The following is a 16,432-nucleotide window of genomic DNA, read 5'->3' on the forward strand; positions in this document are numbered from 1 at the left end:
AGAAAATTTATAAAACAGATAAATATGAAAAGAGGTTTAAAGTGTCAAACCCACGATAACCCCTGCAGCAAAGCAGGATAAAAGCCTTTATTGTTGCTAATCTAAGAGCACATCACATGTCAAAGGTCACGTATTTTACATAAAAGATGTATTGTTTTACATACTCTCAGGAAGGTGAGCCCTGACCTATTATGATGGAGTAGTGTTATGTCCTTTACAGTGCAGAATAAGGAATGTCTTATATGTCTACCTCAGCAAAGCATGTAGGGCTTCAGATACAGCAAACACGTACAAATTTTGGCCCCTGATGTTCTGGTACTGCATTACAAGGCCTGTGAAAAGCTTTTCAATCAAAGCATAAAAAAATAAAAATAAAGTGCCAGTGAGCAACAGATAAAACCAATATGCATTTCATCTCAAGGTAACCTTTTTTCTTCTGGCTAAAAATAATCAGGTTTCAATGGTAAAGAAATAATGCCTCATTCTCATTGTGAAAACATTTTTCCTTCCAAAATAAATGGCGAATGAGTTCATATTCTCTTGAAACAACTTAGTGAAGATTCTGATTTTTCCCAGAGGTTGGTATTTTACTGCTTCAGTAAAAAGCTTAACCTAGTGATGCAAATAGTGCAACTTACCATTTGGTGAGTTTCACAAACACCCCCAAAACTCCACATCACTGTGTGAATTTTGTGAAATGGAGTTTCACGTAGCTCTGTCTTACACATCCACATGTCACCGACTTTCCGTTTCGTATGATGTCATCTGTGTCACCAAATTATCACATATTTCTTTGTCTGTATTACATATTACTCTGCACCCCTGCAGCAGCAGATCAGCATTTCAGTGAAATTATAATTTTACTCTGTTAAAGTATTTGGTCAATTGAGGTGGAATTAATTCTGAATGCTGTTAGTGGTTTGAGTTAGTAACTTGATCTAAATTAATAAACAAATGTTTTTCTTTTCTCTTGTACCATATGTTGATCCCAATTACATGAACAGAAAGTGGCAGATTGTCATGTTTCTTAAAAGATTACATACTCTTTTGCATAAGAGAGAGTACACAAGATGCAGTAATATACAGGGTAAAAAAAACCTACACGTGCTGTTTTCTCCCTCCTACTTTTTATAAAGATACACTTTAATTATTTCGCTTTTTAATACCCACTGCTCTTGCCACCTTGGCATGCTTGATGTGCTCTTGATAATGCTTAATGAGAAGATATCCCAAGACAGTAAACAACTTTTTGAATTAGGAAGATGCAGCTAGTTTTAAAATCTCATCTAGGACTGTGTCTCTATGGAAAAGGATGAGAAAAAAGAAAGGATCCAGAAGCTAAAATAGCAGCGGTTACAAATGGTCTTAAAATGCCTTAAGTAAAGAGAACCCATTCAGACAATAGTCAGATTTCTGAAACAAAGAACTGAACTCATCTATTATTCAAACTGAAAATAGATTGATAGACATCAAGATTAAGAAAGTTTATGCTAGAGAACAAAGATGTCTCATCTTCGTGGGTTTTTTTTTTCTGCTTTTGTTTCTTCCCAAAGACCAAGTTGTTCATGCTCAAGAGCCTCACACTAGCTGGTACTGATAAGCACCAGTCCTGTGACTTGATTGTTTTTATTAACTCTCTCTGAAAGTCATTCACCATTAAACACGATTAGATTCATTTGTTACTTTATTTATGTTTGTACTTGCAAATGTGGTGCCAATGAAAATGCTTCGGGTGTTGTTGCTGACACTGACCCAGAGTCACGTGTGTCACCTTCTTTCTCTGCAGGGTAAGAAGAGTGACCTTTTTGGGTGGCTGTAACTGAAGATTGCTTTACAGGAGCAACTGAAGAAGGTAAATACAAATATTGTTTTCCACACAGTTTCTGAAGTATGTATGTATCCGATCCTAAGAACACCAGGACTGTGCCTTAGTTGCACAAGTAGAAGCTCTTCTGGCAACATGCATAAAGTTTGCAGCATTTGACTTTGGGAGCTTTGGGAGTCACTGCTGTGCCTTAAACCCATGTTTTGCCTGGGAAACCAGCAGTTTAGGTGTCCAGTTATATTTTAGGAGCAAGGCCACAAAGATGCACATTTTGGCTTTGAGCCATGTTCTGAGAAGGCTGTTTGGTAGCAGGGCAGGGCCTGTGTGCAAATGGGAAGACCCTGCTGTGGCTTATCTTGGTGGCCACGTGGCCAATCCACAGCCCAGCATCCATGGGTGCTGGGCTGGGAGCTGCAGCAGCACAGCCCCACAGCAAGGTCCCCTTTCAAATCCTTAAGGAATGGTCAAATCAGCTTCACTGCTACTTTGTCCCAGGCTGAGACACTCCTGGATTTACAGCAGCACATCGAGCAGAGCAGGGGAGCAGAATTTAGCTGTTAATTTGATTGCTTATTATCACTGCAGAAATTAAAACACATGCTTTTTAGTCTTTTGGAGCACAGCAAAAAAGGAAAGAAATATCACTCTCCGCAAAATGATTTTTATTTAAAGCAACGTGAAAGTCCCTTGCTTCTAAATTAACTCCTTGCCTCTCTTCTTGTCCAAAGTTTCAAGTTGGAAGGGAATATTAACATCACAAAAGTGGTGATTCACAAAATTAACTTGCAGAAGAGAAGAGTAACAGCAGATCAGTGTTTGGTACTGAAGGGTGTCATCTGACTGAGGTTCATATGGCTGCTTTATAATCACCTTCTTTCAGAAATTAATAGTCGGTTAAGCACCATAGCAACAAGCAACACTGATGTAAGCGTTGAGCAGTGGCTGCTGTTCGCTGTGATGTCAGTCCTCGTTAGTGCTGTTCTCTTGACCTTGTTTGAATATAAAATGGTGATTTCATTTTAAACTTAGAATTTTACAGATGACTAAATGCATCGGAGCGAATTAGAGCTATTTTTATTTTTAATTTTATTAAAATGTACTTGAAGGGGGGAAAAAATGTCCCTGTTCTCTTCTGGTTTAAATTAAAATAGATCTGAGGACGATGTGGGGGTTTTTTTCAGTTCTTTGTTGCCAAAAATATCTATTTAGTTAGGATGAAACTCATGAAGTTTGACTGAATATTGCAATCCTTGGTCATGCCAATGGCGTGTGTCAGCTATATGATATAAGCCTATCTTCAAGATTTGAATATTACTGGGTTTTTTTTGTGGTGGAACCTATGAGGTATTAGATGTGTTCCAGCTACTGAAGAAGAAGCAGATCCTGCAGTTTAAGGAGACAGTGTTTCCTTGCCCTGCAGCGGTGTTTCTCCTTTGAGTTTTTGTGAAGAAGGGAAAAATCTGAAGTGCGAGGTGCATTGGGGGCCTCAGAATTAATGGGATTCTTGTTCCTAGTTCACACGTGGCCATGATGCTATGTGATCCAGGAAAATTAGGAATTTTGGTGGTGATGAATGTAGGACACTACCTTTAGACTCACCTAAAGTTTAGAGATCTCTAGAAGCAGATATATTTTGTACTGCTGCCATCAGTACACCACTCATGTCCCACATCCTTCAGCAGTGAGCAGTTTGGGTGATTCACAGAACTTATCACTGGAAAAGACCATTAGATTTTTCAGTCTGACCTCCTGCATATTGTAGGTTATTGATTCTCCCCCCTGAGCAGAGCTGGTAAGTAGAGTTCAGCCAAACTCTGTTTCCCAGAAGCTGATCCAGGCTCAGTGGGAAGACACTGAGGACTGGAGAACAATGGGTCAGTTATGGTGTATGACAGTGGGTGTGCGTTCAAGGATGTGTTTTCAAACTACGTAACAAAATCCAAAACCTGATGGAAAACAAGTTGTTCAATGTGTCCTTTAATGTCAGGACTTGTTCCTCAGAGAAGATTTGGCTCCATCCCTTTTCTACTGCAGTGAGGGGTGCAGTTTTCCACGCAAACCTATTTGCTGCAGTAATTTTGCAACATATTTCATAAAATAAAACCATAATGAATGATATGTGGTCCAAGAAACTGGATGTCAAATTTAAACTGGGTGAGAATTGAAACTGCCGAGATAATAAACCATGAGAATAGGAGATAGTAATGGAAATAGTGATAGAGTCCTAATTAGAGCAGTGCCACTGAAACAGGGAAGGTTAAGGGTTTGGTTGATTGAGTTTGAGCTCAATTGCTTGATAGCTTAATTTCAGGTGAAATCCCATCTTCTGAGTTAGCGGTTAAGCCGCTCAGTGCAGTTTCAGAGCAGGACTCGACTCCTTGAGGAGCAGCCGTGTGGCCCCGGGCGTCCCAGCGCTGCGTGTGAACCTGGCCTCGGGCATGTGGGGTGGGATACAGCACAGAGCCGGTAAAATGGATTTTTATTCTGCATGTTTTGTTTGCTTTCTTTTTTTTTTTTTTCTCCAAGGAGCTCTGGAACACAAGCACAAGTAACAGAGCAGATCCAGCAAGGGGCTTTGATGGTTAAGCCGTCAGAATTAAGATGTTTACATTCTCCTTTATTTAGCTCTGTTAGGCATAATGCCTAATTATATGCCAGTTTTTCCTCAAAGTAAGAATTTGAAATGTTTGATTTGGGGAGAAGGGAGGGGAAATGTATTTTTACAGAATTATGGACAATAGTGTTAGTTTTCCAGGAGAAGTCATTTGTTTAAATGTATGTAAAAGCGTTTTCAATAATCAAACAGTGTTCAGTGAACATTATAAATCAGGGATAGCTTGCATGCTGAAAAACTGAAAAGTACAAAACATGCTACTAAACTTGTACATTATCGATAACAAAAGGCACATATAGACTTTTAAGATAGCAAAGATAGAATCCTTTAGAAAACCTTTAACAGCGAAAAAATCAACACAAAGGATTTTAGCAAAGTTTCACTTAGTTTAAAATTTCAAATCTTAATGCTTGTCAGAGTTAAATGCTGATTAAATACTGATAATAAACTAGAGGCTGCCTGCTGTAACTCAGAGTTGAATGAGATGATCAACAGATAAATCTGTGGGTTTGAGCTTTAACTTTCTTATATAGGTTTATTTTCTCCTTCCTTCCCTTCAAACCAGGAGAAAGGTCAGAAGGACTTTTTTCCTTAACTCAATACAAAAAATGGATTGTGTAGCTGGTCTATGTGAAAAACAAAGTGGGCAAAAAAGAATTACTTTTTCCCAACTTTGTTTCATCAGGAAGAGAAATGGTTCTCAAATCACATTGTCATGTTGCTGTGCCACCACTTTGTTGGCCATTGCAGGCAAAAGTCTAAGCCTTGGTTTCAGAGACATTTCTGTTCAGGAAGGGCTCAGCAGCATGTGCAGTTTCTCCCCAGAACTCTGGTGACTTCCAGAAGATGTGCTGGTGACATCCTTACTCCTGTTTGCCTTTCCCATTGATTCCTGCTGCTCATGTACTAGTGGGGTGGTTGTAGCTGGAGCAATCAGGCCACATCCAAGACTGTATTTATTTATTTTTGGACTGTTAGGAGAGGTTGTAATATTATTCTACTTGCTAAGACCTTGAGTTACTCAAAGTTATTCTTTGTAAGGTTGAAAGGTAAAGTGTGGTGCAAAGCGTTTCTGTAATCTCCCGTAACAGAAATTACATTACCTGCATGTTTTTCAAACCCTAAAAAAGGTTGTGTGTGGATCTTTGGAACCACAATGTGCTTGAAGACCTTACCTATTTGAATGAAAAGTTTGGTCCAGAGATGGGTGAAGCTGTGACTTTTCTTAAACAATCGGCTCAAAAAGATACAGAAAATAGATTAAGAAGTTTTGGATTAGTTTAAGAAGTATCTGAGCAAATCTCATTAACATGGCCCACTGCTTACTCTATTGAAGACTTCAAAGATCTGTCAGAGGAGTTCTTTCTGTGCTATTGTCTGCCAGCATTAGCAATCTCAGAGAACATGTTTCTTTTGTTTGCTTTTGGCCCATTTAGCTGTTCTTCTTTTTCTTCTTCTTAATATTTCTTAATATCTTATACATCTTCAAGTGGGTTGGTTAGAAAAATATGTTTCTCCACTTTAAGATAGTCACTAGCAGGTTTTGATCCTCTTAGCCAATGCTTTTGGAGCTGATCCTTCTAGTCTTCATGAAGACTGCTAAAGGGAGAAAGATTTGGCCAGTATTTTGCATAATCCTGCAGCGTTTCTCCCATTACCTTCTGTAAATGCTTGATATGATCTTCAGTGAAATGCAAGACTCATTTGTATTACTCAACTTGCATTCAAAGTACTGTCACCAGTTTGGAATCCATGAAGAACGTGCAGCACGAGGCTGAGAGGTTTGTGCACCTCTGGATTAGCCTAATCTACACCCACAGATCAAACACGGGTGCATATATTGAAAATGGTCCAACGTGTAAAGGTCGTGACTGCAGCTTAAGCAGCCAAAAAGGATGCACTGATGTTTGCCTGTTGTTAAAAAGTGCTGTGAGGTCTATTAAGATAAGCTGTTAATCAGAGGAGGTCCAGCCTCCCTCATCTGATAAGTTTTGTGCTAAAATGGTTAGACTGGGAAGTGCCATCACGGAGCAGCTCAGGGCTGCAACATCCCTGCCACAAGCAGGTGTTGAATTCCTCCCACCACTCTTCTCTGTATGAGGAAACTTGAGCTGGGTGCATCCCAAGAGGGCATCCCAAGAGGGAGTCCAGACATCACAGGCAAGGCACTGATATATCTATGAGGCATTTTGTTCTTGTTGCAGTGATGGGTAGTGCTGTTGAAGCTGGTTGGACTTGTCATCCTGAGCCATTTGGGAAAGGCTGTTGTGAAAACTGTGTTCAGAAAGTTGGAGCCTGTTCTTGTGCCATCAGTGATTCATGAACAGCCTCCTCTCTCCTACAGATTGTAGCTTTGCTATGGACTGTGTTCAACAGGTACATTGCTGTGATTATCTTTTAACCTGGCCTAACTACAGATACACCAAGGAAACAGCTCATAACACAGCATGTAATACAGACTGTGCAGTTTCTAGCCTGGTTTTTCAAAACCAAGCTGGATAATATGTCAGGACGTGCTGCATTTTAACACAGCTTGGCTGAAGAAAGAATTGGGAATGGCATAGGCAGGAGCAGCATTGGTCCTCATTACTCCAGAGCCCAGGCATGGGCTACAGGTGAGATGGCCTGAACTCATGTTTGGTCTCAGACACAAAAGCAGATGGAAATATCCATTTGAAGGTTTCCTTCTGGAGCAGGCAATGAACTCTTAATCCAGAGTTGGACTGACACTCGACCTTGTGCAAGTTATGCTCCTGGACCAGTGGACACAGGGGTGGTTTCCACTTACTGGTAGTAGGGATGATGGGTTCACTGCTGCCTGTTGGGGTCTCAGGGCTTCTCAGCACGAGGGCAAGAACCACTGGTAGACTCACAGGCCTGAAACCTGCCTCTAGAAAACTCACGTCGCAAAGATGGTGCCCGTTCCTGCGTTGCAAAATTTAGAGACATGAGAAAGTGACAACAGAAATAGGTTCTTATTGCATATTTCTTATTTTATTTAGTCATCTCTAAAGTTATTGCCTTTTGCTTTCTACCACACCAGAAGTATATCTTGTGTGATGCTTAAGTTATTGTTGTACAGCGATAGCAGCTCTGTTTTACAGCAGCAGTGTTACAAGACCAGTGATGTCAGTGGGCATTACAGGAGGACACTCTTTTTATTTGGTAACTCAGGCTAAAAAAAGGGCATTAAAAAAAAAAAAGGAAAAAAAGTTAGTTTTTGTCCTGCCCATATTTCTCATTGCAACATGTGAAAGCATTTTTTGCTGCAGTGAATGGCAGGAACTTCAGACACCACCTCTGAGATGTTAAATTGCTCAGTGTTTCTCCAGTGCAACCTGTGAATTTTAAGTTGTGGCTCTCCCACCTCTGCTGGCCGTATACTTTTCAGTGTGTTTTGCGTAATACCCCTTAATTGCTCAAAAGGGTCATTTCTGACTCTGAGCTCACTGTTTATTTTTTTTAGTAGGGTAGCACAAACATTTGGACGTTTGTAACTAAGACTCTGACGTCATTTCCATTGCAAACCATTAATATCCATAGTTTATAATACAGCTTTTCAAAATAGATTTTTGTTGTAATATGATGATCTCTTTCTTTCTTTTTTTTTTTTTAAAGTAGAATTGTTATCCCCCTTGGAAAAAAAAAGGCATTTTTTGAGTCTACTTTCTGTTCCCATCATACCCTTTTTGTTAGTTTTCACAGCCCCTCTGTTTATCTATAGTAGTTGTAATACAAGTGTTTAATTTAATCCTCTGACTTATTAAGGGTTAGTCGATCCCAGTGTTGGAAGGAAATGTCTGTGGAAGGGCACAGCATTTCCTGCTCCTGGGGCACTTCCACCAATGGAACAGGAGTATGCAGTTGTGACATTTACTAATTGTCTGCAAAGATCTTAGAAATAGAAAGTGCTACATTTAAAAACCAACAACAGCTTAAATCAATAATATGGGCAATGAGACCATTTCCTTTTTTGTGGGAGGGGGATTTTTTAACCCTTTTTTAATTGGAAAAATCTCATGCAGTTATTCTTACAGTTTGTGTTTGCTTTATTGCTGTCATCCTTCTCCATTTAATTTTTATTCCAATAATTGGAAAAGATATTTTTATTGGGAAAATTTTGCTTCTAAAACTTTACCGAATGCAAAGTGAACATTGTTAAATATGTTATTATTGGAAAAGTGCAAATCATTTGTGTCTTTATTCCTCTTCAAGATCCAATGTCCAGTGAGAAAAATGTGCTTTTATTATTTTGTTTCCTTTTGTTTTAAGGAGGGGAGAGATGATTGCTTTTGGTGCTACTTACTTAGAGAGTCCAAAGCTTTGAGTTCAGTTTTGGAGAACATTAAAATAAGCCCACAGGAGGTCTTGTAAAAGTTGTAAGAAATTGTAAGCATGTCTGCTGAGTCAATTATACAAGACAAATTACCAGGGTAAGGCTGCAAGGTTCCAAACTTGTTATTTACTCTCTACTATCTTTAAAACAATTCACTTCTGCTTTTGATTTCACTGCAGATAAATGCATGTTTTGGGAGGAAAAAAAAAGATACTAATTAGACAAAATATTAGTTAAAATTGAAAGAATTATCTGGATTTTTATTCGTGTAGTTAAACGGAGAGTCTGGGCTGTCCCTCTTTGGAAAGGTGAATCTGAGAGAATGTAGTTTAAAAATGCAGACTTTGGCTTTTTAAATTTCTCCTCAATGAGACTCAAGTGCACAAAGCAATTTTTTTAAAGATAATTTGAATTTTAATATTCAAAATATACACTTTGAATCTCTGAGAGCATTCAGGGTTCTTTTTCAGTTTCTTAACCCTGTAATAAATTTCAGAAAATGGCGTGAATAGTGCAAATCCAACATGTGCATGGTGTAAATCCCACGTGTATAGTGTGTGCTCGCTAAATCTCCCCAAGTTTGTGTAGTCAGTGTGTCCTGTGTTCATGATCTGCAGGCCAGCTGGAGCATTACTGCTCGGAAAGCTGCCATGGTTAACTCGGCTTGAAATGCATCCAGATCAGCCAATGGATTTTCTAGATACTTGATAAGGTGAAAAAGTCCAGTAAAGTCCTTTTCCTCCTTTCCCAGCACAGTTCAGATGGAAAGCTCAGAGAGGAGCTGGGTAAATAGCTGGGGTTTACTAGACCCGGCTGTGTTTGAAACTGATGCTGAAGCCCTGCAGTGATTCCCAGCTGGGCTGTGGTGCTGTGCTACATCTCCTGCATCCCAGTGTCACTTGTCTTTGAAGTTGCCCTCCTAGAAGCTACTGAGGAGGAAGGCTGTCTTCTCCCAGGTAGCAGTGAGCATACCTCTGCCTGGTATTCCAGATGGTTGCATGCAGCAAGGGAAACCCTGAGCATTCCCTGTGCACTCTGCCATCATCAGGCTATGTACCCTCAGTTCCCCACTTGTGTCTCTCTCTTTCCCCTTAGCAAGAGTAGGGCTGTATCAGCTGTATTATGAGATGCCAGGTATTTACAGAGGGCAGACCCCAGAGTACCTCCACGAGTGGCCAGGGCTGACCTGTCCCAAGTCTTCTGCTTCCCTGCTGCTGTCATTCCTGGGGCAGGATTCAGTTGGCCAGGCCTGAAGCCCCCCAAGAACAAGTGGAACCTTGCCCATCAACACATAGGATCTGACCCCAAAAGGAGAAGGAACATGGGGTTAGGGATGTTCATCACGCTCAGCCCCAGTGCCTTCACAAAGCACAGTGGAGGGTGGGCTGCTGGTGATGTGGGAGGAGATGGTGTGTGAACCTGTGATGTGCAGGAGACACCATCAGTCTGTCAAGAAATTCTTCTTGACAAGAAGATTTTCCCCCAAGAGGAGAGGGAGAAAAAGGTCCCAACAAGCTTTGTGGACGTTTGAGATCTCTTCAAATACAACTGTAAAGAGACTTGTCCTCTGACATTGACATCCTGTCTGGTCACCGCCCATGAAGAGTGATCTGTGGCATCATCTGGGTAAGACCTCACAGTATCTCTGTGGGAGAACTAGAGTTTATCATAGTTTTATATTGGGTTTCCCTCAGCGTGTAACTGGATGCATTAACAGTGACATGATCCCAGTGTGACCTGGACTTTAATGGGTTTGAACTTGGAACTGTTCAAACATTAAGAAAAAGCCCTCGCTCCCTGCATGTATTCAGCAGCTGCTTTTTATATGCAGAACCCAGATCTGCAAAGGTTCACTGGTGGTGTGTTTTCAACTTTCAGATGAAAAGGACTAAATAAGTGCCAAAAAAACTGGGCTATTTCTCTCCTGATGCAGATGTGTGACTGCCAGGACATGCATACATCAAAAAGACGATGTGCCTCTGAGCCGTTTAAAACCTACTGCTTTGTTTTGTTTTGCTTGAGGCAAACAAAATGTCAACCCCCTCAATCTTGGGAGAGGGTTTTTGCTGTTAATGTGTGCTTTGGGCAGAGCCTGAGCCCTCAAGAGAGGATTTGGGGTTCGTTTCCTACCCCTACAGCTGACTCACTCCATGGCACGGGGACTGTTTGTTCTGGACAAAGCTTTCTTGGGATTTTTTTTTGACTTTGCACATTGCCAGCTGTGCATGATGTACCATCCAGAATATGCTCTTTATCCTGTGTCAGACCTTAACTGTGGCAACAAGGCGGTGATTTGATTTTCCTGTCTGCAATGAGAGACAGATTTGCCCCTTGCCCTCCAGAGGGACATTGCAGGTTAGGTTATCTGGCTGCTGTGTGCTCAGAGAGCTCAGAAAGGTACAAATTGTTCCTTTAACACACACAAAAAAAAAAAAAAAAAAAAAGGCGCCACAACAACAACAAAAAACACACCAAAAAACCCAAAGCAAAAAACTCCCTGAAAAAAACAACAACAAACCAAACAAACTCTGCAAGGCCTGGGTTTTTTTCTACAGTTTTGGACAGTAGGTCCCATTCCTCTCCTGCTCAGCCACACACCTAAATCGGTTTGTTTACCAAGTTTCTGCTTGAAAGGAGTTCCATTTACAAAGTTATCAGCTACCTGTAAACAAATGGGTGTAGGGGGAGGCCTCATCCCAGCTTGGGTTAGTGTTTCACGTGGAACTCTGCAGTAATGATGGAGAAGTTAGTCACCTGCCACCAGAGTCATTCCCATGGAATGATGATGGAGTGACCCGGAGTAAAGATGTCTCTTTGGAGAGCTGTTGACAGATTTACTGACCACCAGGTCAGACTAGACTGCCCTTTCTTTTTGGTATTATGAATTACTATGCGTTGAGTTTACTTATTAAATTGTTAGCAAGTTGTTGTGTTGTACTGTGTCCCTGTAATGTCACCAAAGTCACCCTGCCTCGGCCCTCCCTCCCCTCCCCACAGCCAGGGCAGAGCTCTGCTCCAGGGAATCCGTCCTGTTCTTCCATAGAGTCAAAACGTTTCTTCTATACTACTTTTCTTTTACTAGGGGTGTAAATCCTTGGTTCTGTATGCCTTTGGTTCAGTTTTTTCCTTAAAGCATTAATGAGCTTTTTAGTTTTTTGGGGGAAAAAACTGACCATTAATGATGACATGGTATAAAAATGTAGCAGCTACAGCATATGTTCTGTTGGTTTGTCTTGTCTTATAGGAACATCATTTTTGCACATCACTATTAACAATGCAAACACCCTGAAATGCTAATAGCACTAGTAAGCTTTTAATTCCATGGAATTTATTGCTTGCTGTATTTCCATGAATTTATAACGCTTTGATTCTTAAGAGCCCCATTTAATCAGTTTTGCCTGGCACAGAACATAATAAACAACTTGCTGGTGCTAAAGTGCCACATGGGGGAGGCTGCTAACAAGAAAGTTAAATGCTTCTGCCACTAGCAGTTTCTTCGCTGTATTTTTCATGAGCTGTTACTACCAGTAATGTACTTTGCTGGCTTTAGAGCAGTGGTTAAACACAGTGACAAACCAAACAGCACTCCAGCACTGTAAACACCCAAAGCAATGCCATTTTTGTTCAGAGCTACAGTTTAAACCAGGCTTGAGGCTCAGTGTCATTTTATGGTGATCAGTCTTTTTTTTTTTTTTTTTAAAAGTCTCGTTTCTCTTGATAATATAGGGCTTTTAGGAATAATTAGTGAGTGTTATTGATCAAGAAAAACAGTGTGGAGGGGGAGAGAGAGAAAAAAAGAATTGAAATACCTTAGAAACAATTCTTGTTTGTTTATGCTGTTTGACCATAAAAGTACAAAAAGACTGTCTTAATAGAAAAATACCAGATTATCAAGTGCTTTAAAGCAGAAAATGTCATTTGAGTCTCAAAACTGCACCAACTTTGTATAATTACCCTTTTAATTATCCCCAGTGGCCCATGAAATTTGTAAAATAGAGCATTGAGAGTTTGATTTACTTACATGTTGCACTTTAGTGTTATGCTCTTAATGAATATTGTTTAGTACTAATGTCAAGCAGAGATTGCTGAGTGCTATAGAGAGGTGCATGCTGCAAAGCTGGGTATTCAGCAGGGAATTGTGGAAACTCCACCTTAAATGAAGAGTATGTACATATCTAAAGCAATATGCTGTAATTTTTATTGCCTGAATGGAACCTATATTGATTTTATCCTCTGCATGCAAAGTAGTTTACTATATTTTCTTTATTTAACCATGCCAGAGAAATGCCCATTCTTAGGGCAATTATTTCCTTCTGTGTCAGCGTCTTCCTCGTTGTGAAGAAGTTACATCCTTCCTCTAAAGGACCAGAAAATGGAAGCAAGCTCTTTAATTTGATCTTAAGACCTAACTAGTTTAGCCTCTGGTAATGAAAATAACAGTAATCAATATTTGATGTGGGGTTTCTGTGGGGTATCCAAATATCATTTATTGCCAAGAAATTGCTGGAATAAGCTTGTGGGAAATGTAATCCAAAGTGTGGTCTGAAAACCCAGCTAAATTAAACAGGCATCTTCAAAGGTGAAGGGAAACGTCAGTGAACAGTAAGAGTAAAGAGAAATAAAGCAGAGTCTGAAGGGTTAGATAATAGGATGTAATAGCTGGTGACCTATAAATTATTGGTACAAATCAGAGTGAGGTGGAGACTCTGTAGAAAGTATTTGCATTTCAAAATGGTCGTAAACTACTTTCAAGTGATGGTCTGGTCCTCAGGATCCATCCACTGACAAGTTGGGGAGATTGGATACTGCGGGTGAATGGCTCTCAGAAGGATGGGTTACCTTCCTCTTGTCTTTCTTTTTTTCACCTTTTGAATTTAGCAAGTGTTAAGAGCAGCATCAAGTGCTTGTATGTGAGCTGGACCAGTTGTACAACTGCTTTGGCATCTCTAATAATGTACATGACCAGATGCCTCCAGAGAAGGTGGAAAGTCTGAGCTTTTACTTTTCCTTCACAAACTCTTGTTTGTGTCTTGGTACTGCTCTTATCTAGCTATGTGCTGGTTTCATTATCCTGCTGAACTCATGATATTGCAGCATGGCTTCACATTTCATAGATCAGTTTCTATGAAGTTAAAACTCAGCTTTTAATTTGTTTTTATAATTTGTGAATGTTCCTATACATTTGTCATATATATTGTTGGTATGTAGATACCGTAGTTGTAGGAGAGAAACAAGAGAAAACCAATGATTTTGCAACTTTCATATAGTTTAGAGAAAATTTGAGTTCAAATCCAGCCTTTAAGTAAATGGCAAAGATCTGTTTACATACCAAGGACCAATATTTTAAAATATAATTTTTTCTTAAAGTAAACAGAAGAGTGGAGTGTTTGGTGTACAGCTGAAATTTGGAAAGGCAAAGTTGTGATAGTTGTTTATGGAAACAAATTTCAAGGAGCTGATTTCTGGAATTCTGAAATTTGAATTTATTTATGTTTGAAAATATCTCGTTTGAAAGAAGCTCAAGGGAACAACCTATGAGAAGGCTAATTAAGCATTTCTGTATGATGCTGAGCACAATGGGGCTCCTTTTGTTTGTCCTGAGGCCCCGTAATAATAAACAAAATAACTGCTAATAATTGGGAGCCTTGATTTGAAGCTGTGCTGACTGCAGGACTCAGGCAGTGTCAGTTTTCAGTAAGTGCATCAAGGCTGACCTTGAACTCGTGTGTGCTGATAAGAGCAGTGCAACAGCCCGGTCATGCCCGAGAGCCTGTCGTGCTCAGCGCTGCTGGTCAGCTTTGCTGGTGTTTCTTTTCTCCTTGTCTCGTGCCCTTCCTTTGACCAAAGGCTGGATGCTCCAGACTTTCCTGATGGAGAGAGTCACCTCAGCAGCAGCACCACAGATCACCCAGATACTCTTTGTGCCAGGAAAGCCATGCCCGATTCGGCAGGGGAACAAGAAGATAGATTTGTTGTAACAGAAGTGGTTATTTTGGCTCAGTTTTATTTTTTCTGTGGTATGTTTGCTGTCTCCTCTACCACTGTGCATGGGTGCATCGCTCCCTTCTGCTTGTACAGCTTTTTAAATGTGTGTGGTATCACATCACACTCTGGCCTTAATACACCAGGAGATGATAGAAGACAGTGTATTTGTCTGGTGTTTTGCTATTGAAAGGGTTGGAATTTTGCCTGAAAGCCAAATTGCATGGCAGGAGATTACAAAACGTTTAGTTTCCAAATCTGATTTTCTCCCTTGTGAATTTTTCTTACTTGCTCAAAGACAAGATTCATCTTGAACGGCCCAGACAGAGGTGGAGCTCATAACCACGCTGGAAAGCGTCCTGTGGCTTGGAAGAGCAGCTGGTTGGAAGGAGGACGGTTCTTCAGGAGCAGTCAGGGCGCTTTCAGTTCTCACCCCATCTCACTTCATCCTCACAAGCGTTGGTGGGCTGTGGTGACAGCCCTGTCTTGTCACTGGGTGTCTAACGAAGGTAATAATTAGTCATGACACTGCCCCACCATAACGGACAGTTGCAAGTTGTCGTCGTAAATCTTGCATCTAAGAGATCATCTCTCTATTTCATTTGGTGTCTAGGTGTCAAAATTTGGGCAAGAGTGGCATTTTTGGAGCCATTGAACTGCTCTTGTGATGGTTCTAAAAAAACAAATAAAAAATCCGAAGAAAAGCAGAAAAAGGCCAAACCCCAATATGTTAACTCAATGTTGTCCTTCTGCAATAGTCTGGCATCACAGATGTGGACAGAAACATGAACTCGCACCTCAGGAGTAACTAAGAATAAGGGAAATTTCTGAAAGGTGGTTTTACTGCTGTCTAAAATTGGAAGCACGAAGTGGAAGGTTAATAAAAAGAAGACAATCCTCTGAACCTCGTGGTTAGACTCACATTTAGCCACTCAGCTGAGGAGGGGCAAGGGAGCCAAGCCAAAACCATCACAACCCAGTCAGATCACTGGAGGCATTCTTGTTTTCAAAGTTGGTAGGAAATAGTTTTCTTAGGAAAAAATGGAATTTATGTTCTTTTTTTTTTTTTTTCTTTAGGAGCCAGTTTTCTGATCTCCAGTTCATGTTATGAACTTGTACTGGCCTTGAATTTTGAGTCTTTATTTCACTATTTTTCATGAGCTGTAGTTTGTACATTTGTTGGCAAATTATATGTTTTTGCAATCCTGCATGCCTCTTGCTCTTAGGGAAAGGAATAAAGAAGGAAACTGTGTTATGTTGAAATGCTCTTTAGATCCCTTTGCATATGCTTTTGCATATTCTTGACTTGTTTTAGGTGTTTGTAGCATTTTTCTTACGCTTGGTCCATCCATTAGCATTAATGGGGTAACAAGAGTGTAACAAGGATAACGCACCCCAGAGTGTATGAGTTAATTTTCCTTTGAAGTCGAATGAGGTTGTCCAGTAGGCCACAGGCTGTGGTTTGCCATCACTAGGAGTAGTTTTTGACTCCTTGTAGAATAGGTAATCTCTCCTGGGGAGTCTGCGATGAATCCCGTTGGACTGTATATGCCACAGATAGGTAGATGCCATCTTTAAAAGTGCCAGTAAGATTCTGAGGCACCTTTTCCAGCCGAGAACAAGAGGTGCACGAGATAAAAGAACCATTTGCCCCTGCAAGAATTGTGCATTCACA

The 16,432-nt window shown here is 40.4% G+C and overlaps 1 protein-coding gene across 8 annotated transcripts in view; it reads left to right on the forward strand.

Moving 5' to 3' along the window:
- Positions 1 to 16,432, forward strand: part of FOXP1 (forkhead box P1) — a 380,386-nt gene that overhangs the window by 157,334 nt on the left and 206,620 nt on the right. For all 8 annotated transcript variants that reach the window (XM_051788661.1, XM_051788668.1, XM_051788662.1 and 5 more), the window contains one exon: positions 1,787 to 1,852. The gene's annotated coding sequence lies outside the window, so the exon portion shown is untranslated. The remainder of the gene's footprint in view (positions 1 to 1,786; positions 1,853 to 16,432) is intronic.

The sequence above is a fragment of the Manacus candei genome, unplaced genomic scaffold (assembly GCF_025592945.1).
Source record: "Manacus candei isolate 608988 ecotype Guabito, Panama unplaced genomic scaffold, ASM2559294v1 h1tg000025l, whole genome shotgun sequence".
NCBI classification, from domain to species: Eukaryota; Metazoa; Chordata; class Aves; order Passeriformes; family Pipridae; genus Manacus; species Manacus candei.